The sequence below is a fragment of the Felis catus genome, chromosome X, assembly GCF_018350175.1.
Source record: "Felis catus isolate Fca126 chromosome X, F.catus_Fca126_mat1.0, whole genome shotgun sequence".
NCBI lineage: Eukaryota > Metazoa > Chordata > Mammalia > Carnivora > Felidae > Felis > Felis catus.
The window spans coordinates 14748371-14759326 of record NC_058386.1 but is presented as its reverse complement, the minus strand read 5'-3'; the positions used below and the strand labels follow the sequence as shown (position 1 = coordinate 14759326).

Sequence of the window (10956 nt, the reverse complement as noted above, 5' to 3'; positions counted from 1 at the left end):
TGCGACTGGCTTTTTTTTTTTTTTTTTTTTTTTTTTTTTTTTTGGCGGGAGGGCAGATAGTGGGGGGAGGATGAAGAAAAACTACCCAGGGCTTTCCCGGGCTCGCAGCGTCTCTTCGCCCGCCACCGCTCACGCGGCCTTCCGGCAGTGCCCCCAGCTCGGGCCCCGCACGCGGCGGCGGTCATAGGGCGTGCTTGCGGCAACCGCCGAGCACGCGGGCCAGCCGGGGCGGGGGCGGGGCGGCGGTGGCGGTTGCGGGGCATGCGCGGCTCCGCGCGCGGCTTCTCAAATATGGCGGCGGCGGTGTGAAGACCGGTACCGGCTCGCGGGACCAGTGTCACAATTTCGCTCCTTTCGCTGACGAGACTCGAAGGTGCGTGGCGACTGTGGGCCCCGTGAAGACCAGAGAGGCGGAGCCGTGGCATCTGGTCTCTGGTCGTTGTCCGCGGGCGGTCGGGTGGCCGGGAGACCTCCGCGGCGCGTCCCGCGTGAGTAACGCCCCCTTACCGCCCCGCGGGGTCCGGCCTTATCTTGGCTTCTTACCCGCGTGGCCCACCTTCGGCAGCCTCACGCCAGAGGCCAGGGCTCCCCTGCCCCATTTAGCGCCCTCCGCGACGCCTCATAGCCGCTTTTGCGCAGCCCCTCACATTCCCCCGGGGCCCCGTCGCGGGTCACGGGCCCATCCCTCGGGCGGTGTTTGGTCGCCGTGTCGCTTTCTAGCTGCCCCCCTGGCCCGAAGCGCGGACAGCACTTTTCGGAGCATCCTCCTGCTGTGGGTGGGGCTGGGCTGGGGGTGGGGGGCGAGCTGGGGCCCGGGGGCAGCGCCGGCGGGCGGTGGGGCTGAGGAGTCGGGATGACTTTGCGTGGTCTGGGCTGAAGCCCGCCCGGTTGCCTTCCGGGACTTGTGAGATAACTTTTGGAGTTTGGGAGGGAAACGTTAGCCCGGAAGGATGCGCCTGTGGCGGAGCGCGGGCTCGGGTCCCGGCGCCAGGTGCCCGTCGGACTCGAGCCCCGGGACTCCCGGCGGTTGGGCGGGGGGGTGGGGGTGGGGGCGCCGGTGGCTCTCTCTCAGGGGAGAAGTAGGGCGGGAGGGGTGCGGCCCTCATTGCGTGTTTGTGGGGGGGGGGCGCGGAGAGCGGGGCTCCCAGTCCCAAAGAGCTGCGAGGCGGCCGCTGTGCTTTCGCGGCATGAACTGGTCTAGGGACCATTAGTGCCTTCTTAAGGGATAGCGTTCTTGGCTTTTTCCACCTGGCTAGTGGTTGTGCTGCATCCTAGTGTAAAAATCGCCAAATCGCCAGAGGGAGAGCTAGCAGGCGAATTTAATAGATTTTGCACCTTGAGGTTCTGCATAGCTTAGAGGGCTGTAATTTGCCCCCTCCCCCGCCCCCAAATATTTGGCCAGCACCGGTATTTACAAATTCCCATTTAAGACTTGATTTTTTTTTTTAAGGTTGTAGAACACTTGTTCATTACAAAGTGTGATTATAATTTGAAATTAGCCTTGATCTTGAAGAACTAGATTAGCATTTATGATTTATCTGTTAAGGTGACATTAGGATATCTCTAGAAAGTGGATGGATCTGTTAATAGGGGGAAACTAAGGCAGGGAAAGTGGATACTTCCTTACACAAAATTGTCAGGGATAGTTTACTTTACCAAAACAACTGCAGATGCTCCATTTTTAATGCTCGTACAGCTATTCATATTTCTGTTTTGGGCAAAGAGTATTATAAGACATATAACATTTATGGAGTACAACTTTCTGTGACAAGCAAGTGTATTATAACAGTAGTTCATAGACTGATTTAATTCTTTTCAACAGCGGTGCTTGGGAATGTTCTTCAAAAATGACAATTTTGCCTTTCTTGCCATTCTTTTTCTTAATTACTCATGAAATAAAGTATTTCCAAGGATCTGTGTTTTTTCGGTCTGTGATTTTGTATATTTAATGGGAGGATTGTGAAAATAAGCTTTTGGAAACAAGTCCAGTTGGGATTTTGAGAAAGGAGTGAATTTATGAGCACTCACCTGATGCTTTGTATTCATTTGGCTATAGTTTTATCCATTGTCTTCAAAACAGTGTGATAGATTTTTTTTTTCAAAGCTTTAAACACTTTTAAAACTGCTTTGAAATTTTTGAATGAATGTCGTGTGTATCATGCAACCTTACAAGCTTAAGTGTGTATATCTGTTTCCTTTAGAGAACTTGATTTGTTTTGAAATTATTTGGAAGAAAAGATTAATGTAACTGAACTACATTATGTGTGAGGTTGCCTTAAAGCTAATGATGTCATGATATGTACAAAAATCATTGGAGTCAGTCTTAAAGAGGTGGTATCAGTTTTTCTCATGAGGCAATTGGTCAGTCTTTTTATGTTTCAATCAGTACATCTTTATTAAGTGCCTGTGCTGTCTGTAGTATGGAGTTTGGTTCAAGTTGCTTTTATTCAGAGGCTGTGCTTGTTCGCTTTTGGGTGTTTAAGGCTTCCTATCAATACTTTATTCCTGAACATTTCAAAGTTATAGCTAAGAAAATCAGTATGAATGTAAAACAAGTAGTTCTTTTATTTTAAGGCAAATTTAGGGAGTCAGTGTTTTGGTCATAGTTCTCTAAACAAAATTCTGGGTGTAACTGAATTATTTCTGGTTTGTGTGATACTAACCTTGTGCCTCTTTATGATTAAATAAAGCTGTACATTTTTATGAAAGATTATTTTCTAGGTCATACAGATAAACATACTGGTTAGGCTTGAGAAGAAAAATGAATTATTGGTATAAATTGAAATCTATGTGCTTTGGAGATTGGGTCTTTTTTAATGCTAAATAACTTCATTTCTATGGCCAAGTAAGTAGTTTAGACTGTAACTGATAATTTAGAGCACTTTATTTTTTCAAAATGTTTCAGAAATCTCTGAGCTCAAAAATAACAAGGGTTATGATGGCCAGCTATAAGCCAGATGTGACTCATTTTCTTTTGGGTTTGTTCCTTTTTAGCTGCCTGCCTGTTCCTCCCAGATGCTTCCTATCTCCCCTCTTCCTGCCCCCCGTTCCCTTTGCTGTTGGTGTCTGTTTCCGCATCAGTGAAATGGTCAGGGTAATCCTGCGCTGCCTCATGGAGAAATAATTGATGATAGTAAAGTGCCTTGAAAAGGCTGAATAAATACCAAGTCTTTTGAATGAAAATGATGTAGCCCCTTGTTCCATTTAAGGAAAATCCAAATTCCAATTTTAGTTTGAGCTCTTGGGGCGGGGGATGGGGAGAGAGGGAGAGAGGAAGAAATTTCACCTGAATATTTTACTGCCCCTCTCTTTGGGTTAATAGAAATGATTCTTGTAACTTTAGTAACTGGAACATTGGAGGATGCAAAGGATCCTCTGTTCTTTAAGTTTTATTAGTGGCCTCTAGTGTTGTGTTTTTTTTGTTTTTTTGTGTGTGTGTGGTTTTTTTTTTTTTTTTTTTTTTGCCAGGTTACCCTGTCTGCCTCCCTTTTCTTTTCCCCTTTATGCCAGCTCTATTCTGATTCCAGCTGTGAATGGAAATCTGAGGTCAGTTTCTCTTTTAGTTCACTTCCCTGGGAGTCTCATTGTCTCCTCATAATCATATTCCTGGTTTTTACGATATACAAGATATGAACAAAGTCTGCCAGCCATCAGTGTTAGAACCATGAGGCTATGGTGTGAATATAGGTCTGGCATTGCCAGGAGATGTTTTGTAGTTTGAAGTGAGCAAATCAAGCACCCCTAAGAATTTTAAGAACATTATTAATGTCTGAAAATTACTACATAATATCTCAGGATTTGGAGTGATAGTTAATTTCAGGAACCAAAACCCTGGAAATTTTGAAAATGGCTGATGTTGATGATTTTGAAAGAAAAAGTTCACCCTTTCCTGGCTTGGGGTCTTAATATTTATGATCCTTTTGTCTTAGGGAAATAGATGAAAGAAACCACTGCTGTTTATCTTACATTAGAATAGGTTGGTATAATTTAGTGGTAAGTTTTCCAGGCTCTAACTTGTTTGGGCTTTGGTTACTCTAAGTATAGAAATGCCTTTACTATAGTGATAACATCTCATTTTTAAAAAGATAGCAGAGGTGATGGTTCTTAAAGCTGGATAACTTGAAAATAATTTTAGAAAAATCATCTAAGATTTGGAATGTGCATATGCTCTTTGGTTTTCATGGGTAAGGCATTTTTGCTTCTTTTGTCTTTATGTTGTCTAACATAAGTAAACCTTGGCCACCTTAGAAATAATAATATGAGTGATTTTTATGCTAAATGATTTCTACGAAATATATGTCCATCCCTAAACCTTTCCTCTACTTCCATTTTTTGGGCATGTGGTGGTAAGGTTTTGATGTAAAAAATGAGGGTATCTTATTGTGTGAAAAGCGAAAGATTTGAGGCTCCTTTAAGCAGTTTATATGATGGTGCTGTTCAATTTAATTTTACACTCATCTCACCTAGGCTAGATGAATGCCTTATTTAACCAAAGAGTAAAAAATAAATAAATAGCGTTTTTATGAGTAAAGAGCTAGGAAACATTTAAAGATAGAGAGCATTTGACTACTACTACTTGTGACCTGTGTTTATGGCTGTGGCTCTGCCCCTTCCTAAGTTTATAGGAGCAAATTGTTGTAAGAGCGGAAAGAGTGCCCACCTTTTGTGGTAATGTGCCATTGTAAACTTCAGAAGGGACAGATACACTGTAATTTAGGGCATACCTTTAGGATACTTTATTTTCTCACGGAAAAGTTGGTGGGGCTCTCTTTTCTTTAGAATACATATTTGATTTTTCTCAACCTCCGTGTCTTGTAAGGATTAACTAGTGCTGAATTCCAGACATAAACAGCTTCAATTGTACCTTGTAGCCTTGACAGAGTCTTTTAAGTTAGGTACGTGTATTGACAGGGTTCTTACTTTCTTTAACATTTGGTCACTTTTCTTACCTTTCATCATTTTAAGCTAGTTTAAGATTTTGATTGTACCTTTATTTTTAAATTAATGAGTCACATGTGTTTCTTCTGTTACCTTGCCTCTCTGTACAGTTGTAAACATATGCTTTTTGCTGTGAAACTGTCTTTTTTTCTTCCATTTGAAAGATTAAAGTATTATTTGGAGTATTAATACACTTTAATGTTATTTGAAAAAAATGATCAATATTATCTTTATTTTTTATTAACTTGGTATAGTTTCATAAATCTGTTCAAATGAAACACATCGTCTTTGATGATTATTAAAAGAATTTAAATGCAGTACTTGATACTAGTAAGTACCTTTAAATTTTGCTGTGTTTTAGATTAGAAACTCTGATTTGAGATTTTTTGGGTTGACATTTTGAGAGGTTGTAGAAATAACTTAAATGAATAATTTACTGACACCTGCCTCATGTTTTAAGTATTGTGAGGGATGTTTAGTTTTCTGATCACTTCAGATTGTGGTTTATTGCATGCTTTTCTGTAGTCTGTTGTCTAGCAGGGATTGTTGTTGTCATCATTTCCATTATTTCTTGTAGGGCTGGTGTTAGAAACCATAAATCTAGACTGCTGTGATAATAGGAACAGGCTGTAACCTGACCCAGTTCTTTTGTCAAAATGTCGCACCGAGAGCTGCCTGTAGTAAATTGACATGCCCTGCTATTAACTTCAGTCCTCCGCAAATGTCGGTGGGCAGCAGGTCTTTGGGCAATTAGCCTGTGGCTGTGCTTTAAAACCTTAGGAATTTACAACTATAAACTGGGATTTTGGCAACCCTTGACTTGTCTTTCAGTTATCTGTTTTCTGAAATAACATACTTCTTAAGTAAATACATAGCTTTCACATAAATTATTTTAAATTTGCAAATAAATAATTATTTCAACTTGTAGACTATAATTTTTTAGATAACTTAAATTAAAAATTCCTAAAAAGTTATTTTCTTCTTGGGTTTGTTTTGCACAGAAAAAGATTAATTTCTAATTTGTTGGGGTAGACTTTACTAAAGCAAAATTAAAATTGTTCCTCTAGAAACCTTAATTTCCTCCAGGAGGCTAGATTTAATAAATCTTCACTACCAAAAATGTTCATTCTTAATATTGATTATTCACAATTCAGAGATGGAATTTTATAGTTACAACATTAGAATTCAGAGGTTTTTTTTCTGATTACTTTTATAGATAATGCAGAAAAGGGGAAATTTGATTATTTACTTGAGTGAATTGAGTAGGTATTTGTGAAATCTTTAAGTAATGAATCATGTCCAATTCCAACAAGTTATGTATGGCTATACGGTGGATATATACACTTTTTCTATCCTGTGTTAGGATAATCACCATTACCAGAAGCAAAAAAAAGTTAAAGTTAAAAGAGCCAGCTGTTCTTTGTCAAAGGAAAATATGTAGCTTTCATGTATTTCACTTAAATCAATACGAGTTTTTGCGTTTAGGTATAAATGTGAAATACTTGTTGAAACCAAAGTAATAAACTGTTTTGAAGTCAAAATGAAAAACTTAAAGGTGCTGTCTTAAACGCAGTTAACTCAGGCTTCCCCATCATCATCTTACATATTGACAGGACAGTAAAGAAGAGCTTTTTTGTTTGTTATTCAATTTTGAGATGAGTGTCGTTATAACAAGATAGACTAAAAAAGAAAAAAAAAGTTGTGGTATTTCACTAATAGTCTCTGGTGAATTATGTGTGTGTATAACTTTATCACTTCTTCCAACATTTTCTTTAAAAATACCAGCAAGCATATTTGTGAACTTCTCCTAGCCTTGAAACTTCCCAAGGGGATGTAATAAAATATTTATGCAACCAAATTATTTGTGTGTAGTGACTGTCTTTTCCTTTTTGTGCATTTGAATATTGATTTAAAGCATGTGTTTTAGTTTCAACTGCAATGTAATTGGAATTTATCAACTGAGTTCTGGTATAGCATATATTGCTAGTTGTTCTCCCTTAAAATACCCACACCTATAATAGCGACCAATTTACACTTGGGGCCTGTCTTTTTGAGACCTCATACAGCCTAGAAATCGAATTCAGAGTGAAAAGTAAAAGGTCTATTAGGTGTTGGGAAGGAGGATGGTGTGGGGAGTGAGGGACTCTGTCTCATCTCACAGAATTTTCTCCGTGGCCCATGACCTAGACTTGTGTAAATTTAGCCACAGCAGATTAGACATTGCAGAAAGGAACAGAGAAGAACAATAATGACAGCCAAAAGAAAAGCTCTCTCCCCTCCTTTTTTTTTCTTTTTAAACCACAGTGTCCTGGGACTGTATGGTTTAGGTATAAGTAACCTGTAGCACAGCAGATCATATTTACTCATTTAGCAAACATTTAGAGGGCACTACCTATGATAGACCCTGTGGGTAGGCACGGGAGGATACAAAGATGATCCAGACATAATACTGCCCCTAAAAGCTTACATCTGCCCGGGGAGATAAAGCATGTACATAAACATAACAGAAGAACTTTAGCAAATGGTTAAGCATTCAAGGACCTAGATCCAAATCTAACTGGGTGATCTTGTGCAGATTTTTGAGCCTCAATATTCTTTTTTTTTAAAATTATTTTTAAAAAAATTTTTGGGTGCCTGGGTGGCCCAGTCAGTTAAGCGTCTGACTTTGGCTCAGGTCATGATCTTGTGGTTCATGAGTTTGAGCCTTGCATCAGGCTCTGTGCTGACAGCTCAGGGCCTGGGAAGTGTTTCAGATTCTGAGTCTCCCTCTTTCTCTTTGCCCCTCTCCCGCTCTCTCTCTTTCTCAAAAATAAATAAGAGCATTAAAAACATTTTTTTTAAAGTAGTCTCCACACCCAACATAGGACTTGAACTCCTGACCCTGAGATCAGGACTTGCGCACTCTACTGACTGAGCCAGCCAGGCACCCTGAGCCTCAATATTCTTAACTTTTAAGTGGACATTAATAACAGTAACAACCCTACAAGCTTGTAATAGGCTTTAGGTAGGAAAAGTGTATATAAATGCCGTAGTAGGTTAACAGACATTTAGCAAGAGTTCAGTAAGTGACACCTCTTAGTATTTATTATTACCATTTTCATCACCACCAGCGTTAGACCCTAAGGACCATAATCTTTATTTTCTCCTGCCTCATGGGTCCATTCTATCCAGGATGCATGGTGTGTCTCCTTAACTTTTCCCTTTTAAAGTATGAGCAGTGTATTGAAACCCTGTCTTTTTGGTGTCTCACTTAGGTTTGAATCATTTTTCTTTCACACCAGCTTTCTGATCTTTAAGAATCAGCAGAACTTGGTAATTGGTAAGATACTGGACAAATGAGGAAGAGAATCAAAGATGACTTCTAATTCAGAAGATTGGGTATTAGTAATGCCTATTAAAAAAGGAAGCAGAGGAAGAGTCACTTATTTTGGAAGGCAGAAGAGTTTGATTTCTTAAATATGTAATGTTTGAGGTCGTTGTGAGACATTTAGACTGATGTTCAATTGACTAGAAATTTTGGAGAGAGATTGGGGAGTAGAGATGCTGATATATGAGTCATCCACATAGGAGTGTTGCATCAACCATAGTATAGAATGAGATTCTAGACTCTAAAATTACTAGAATCTAGAGGAAGAGACTAAGTGATTTGAGACCAATGGCTAGGACAGAAGGAGGAAGTAGATGCAGAGAGATAATAGAGGTAGGACAACCAGAGAATCTGAGGCTCAGAGATGAGAGGTGTCTGTTATGAGGGGTGACCTATCGCTCCTGAAGTGTCAAGGAGAGTAAGGACTGAAACACTGAAATGGGGTCTGGTGTCTGAATTAGGGTCTTGGAAAGCAGTTGTAGGAAACAAAGGAATGTTGCAAAAAGTAAGGTATCCCAGAAACTCTTTGTGTTTTAGGTGTTGTTATATTTATTACCAAAATCTTAGTCATCAGGAAAAGGTTAGTCTGGTAAATGTATAGTATAGTAGAGAATTTTTTCTACACTGATGAAAATTGGATGTTGTCTCAATTTAAGGCCACTTAGCTCTTTCAAAAAATGTGGATATTAATATCTGCCAGATGGGAGGTTCGGTGAACAAGTCTAATAATAAATGCTCAAGTTTGGACATTACATATTCCCACCTATGGGACTTTTGCAAACTTTGCTGTTGGTTTGGGAACGGATTTATCTTTTTCAGCTTAACATCTGTATTTTGTTTATTTTTATACTCTCTCAGGTTGAGATTCTATATAATTCCATTCATTTTATAACATCTGATCAATGGCCTAAAGTTGAAAAGAGCCCTGGGAGATTTCTTCCTTGTTAAATTCCTGCCCTTGTCAAAATGTTTACCTTCACGGACTCTTCAGATAGTGGTCTCTAATTAGAGACTCAAGGTGTATTACCTTATCTTTAAAACAAAACAAAACAAAGGAAAAGCAAACAAACAACCCGAAGCAAACAAGTAATGGAAAGGCCCTGTAATCTTGGAATTATAGATTCATTAACTTGCTAAATAGTTCTTTAAAACTCTGGGGCGGGGGGGGGGGGGGGGGGGGGAAGTAGACTTTTCTTCAGAGTCAGTTCAGAGCAATGGGAATTGTAGGTTTAATAATTCCACTATTAATCATTGTTTACATTGTTAAATCGTATTGAGAAAATGGCTGAAGACAGTGCAGGATTTTTCAAAGCATTTGTTGATCTCTTATCAGCTCCGAATTCTGCAAGAAGATACAGTCTTCAAAACAAATGGTTTTGTAAAAGATCCTGGTGCTTGTTCAAAGTCTGCTAGATACAGCAGCTAGGTTTAGTGTAACTGGTATTTAAGTAAAAGAAATGTCAAATGTCACACTTATTATAAAATAGTGCTGACCTAATACCTTTTTTTGGATGGTTTACATTCGAAAAAAGACTTAATGCAGTGAAGTTGTTCCTTATATGCATTCAGTGAAGCAACTTCTCTATAAGCTGGCAAAAACAAAGCTTTTAATTTTTTTCCTTGTCCAAATTTTCTCTCTCGTATAACATGGAGAACGACTTCAGGAGTCTTATTTGAGTCCTTCTTAAAAGTGCTGAAGCACTTCAAAGTATATTGAGAGCAAAATTAAGCTTTTCTGTTGTTTCCTCTATAGATGACGACTGTGTGAGATGCGTCTTTATTTCTAAAAGAATGTTAGGCTCTTAATTTTTTCCAGAAAGACAGCAGCTGTGCTTTCTGCATATCTGGTATGTAAGTCATATAGGTATGTTCTTAGCTGCACAACCTCTTTATTTGAGGCACTGGGGATTCATCTATGAGTTGATGTTGTCCAGTATTTACCAATAGATCATGGTCTATTCTTTAGACTTCTATAATCTCTGCTTTTGTATTGTGAAGAAAGACATGAGTGAATTACAGTGTAATGCTGGGGCATTTTAAGAGGGACAATAGAACTTTTATGTTTTCTTAAATTATAGTCAAAGATAGTTTCTATTAAATTAACCAGTATTCCTTTACATTAGGATCTGTACATATTCCTCCTGATTACTCAGTCCTAGGAAGATGTTTATCCTATTGAATTTGTATGTATTTTTATCTTGTAGTGAAACTTTATATAGACCAGAGAGAAATTAATCATTCAGGTTGGGTACTCATTTTTTTTCCAACTAGTACATTTTTATTTGCTCTTTTTAATAATGAATGCTCCACCCTTTTATAAGTATGTTTTTATCTTGCAGCTGCTAATCCTTTTTAAAAGCATGGTATAGGATATAACAATTATATAGAAATGGTGAAAAGTTTTGGTGATCAAACATTCTTAAAAAATGTTTGATAAATATAAATTTAAAAATTAACCCAATGTCCTAGTAAATATATTTTCATCTTCCATGGTGTTTTTTCACTTTTTAGATTACAAAATAAGCACTAATTTTTCTCCTGTTTTGAGTGTTAATCTTGAGAATAATGGAGTTTTTTCTTAAGGCACGAACTTTTAAAAGGCATTTATTATTGTCCAGTTTTTATTGTAACTAAAAGTGTTGGCTTTATGA

At 38.8% G+C, this 10956-nt stretch overlaps 1 protein-coding gene across 8 annotated transcripts in view; it reads left to right on the top strand.

Annotated features, from left to right (window-relative positions):
- Positions 1–255: 255 nt before the first annotated feature.
- Positions 256–10956, top strand: part of SCML2 (Scm polycomb group protein like 2) — a 101349-nt gene continuing 90648 nt past the window's right edge. For 6 of the 8 annotated variants that reach the window (XM_019823610.3, XM_019823612.3, XM_019823608.3 and 3 more), the window contains exon 1: positions 256–373. The gene's annotated coding sequence lies outside the window, so the exon portion shown is untranslated. The other 2 variants (XM_019823607.3, XM_019823606.3) reach the window with 2 other exon arrangements.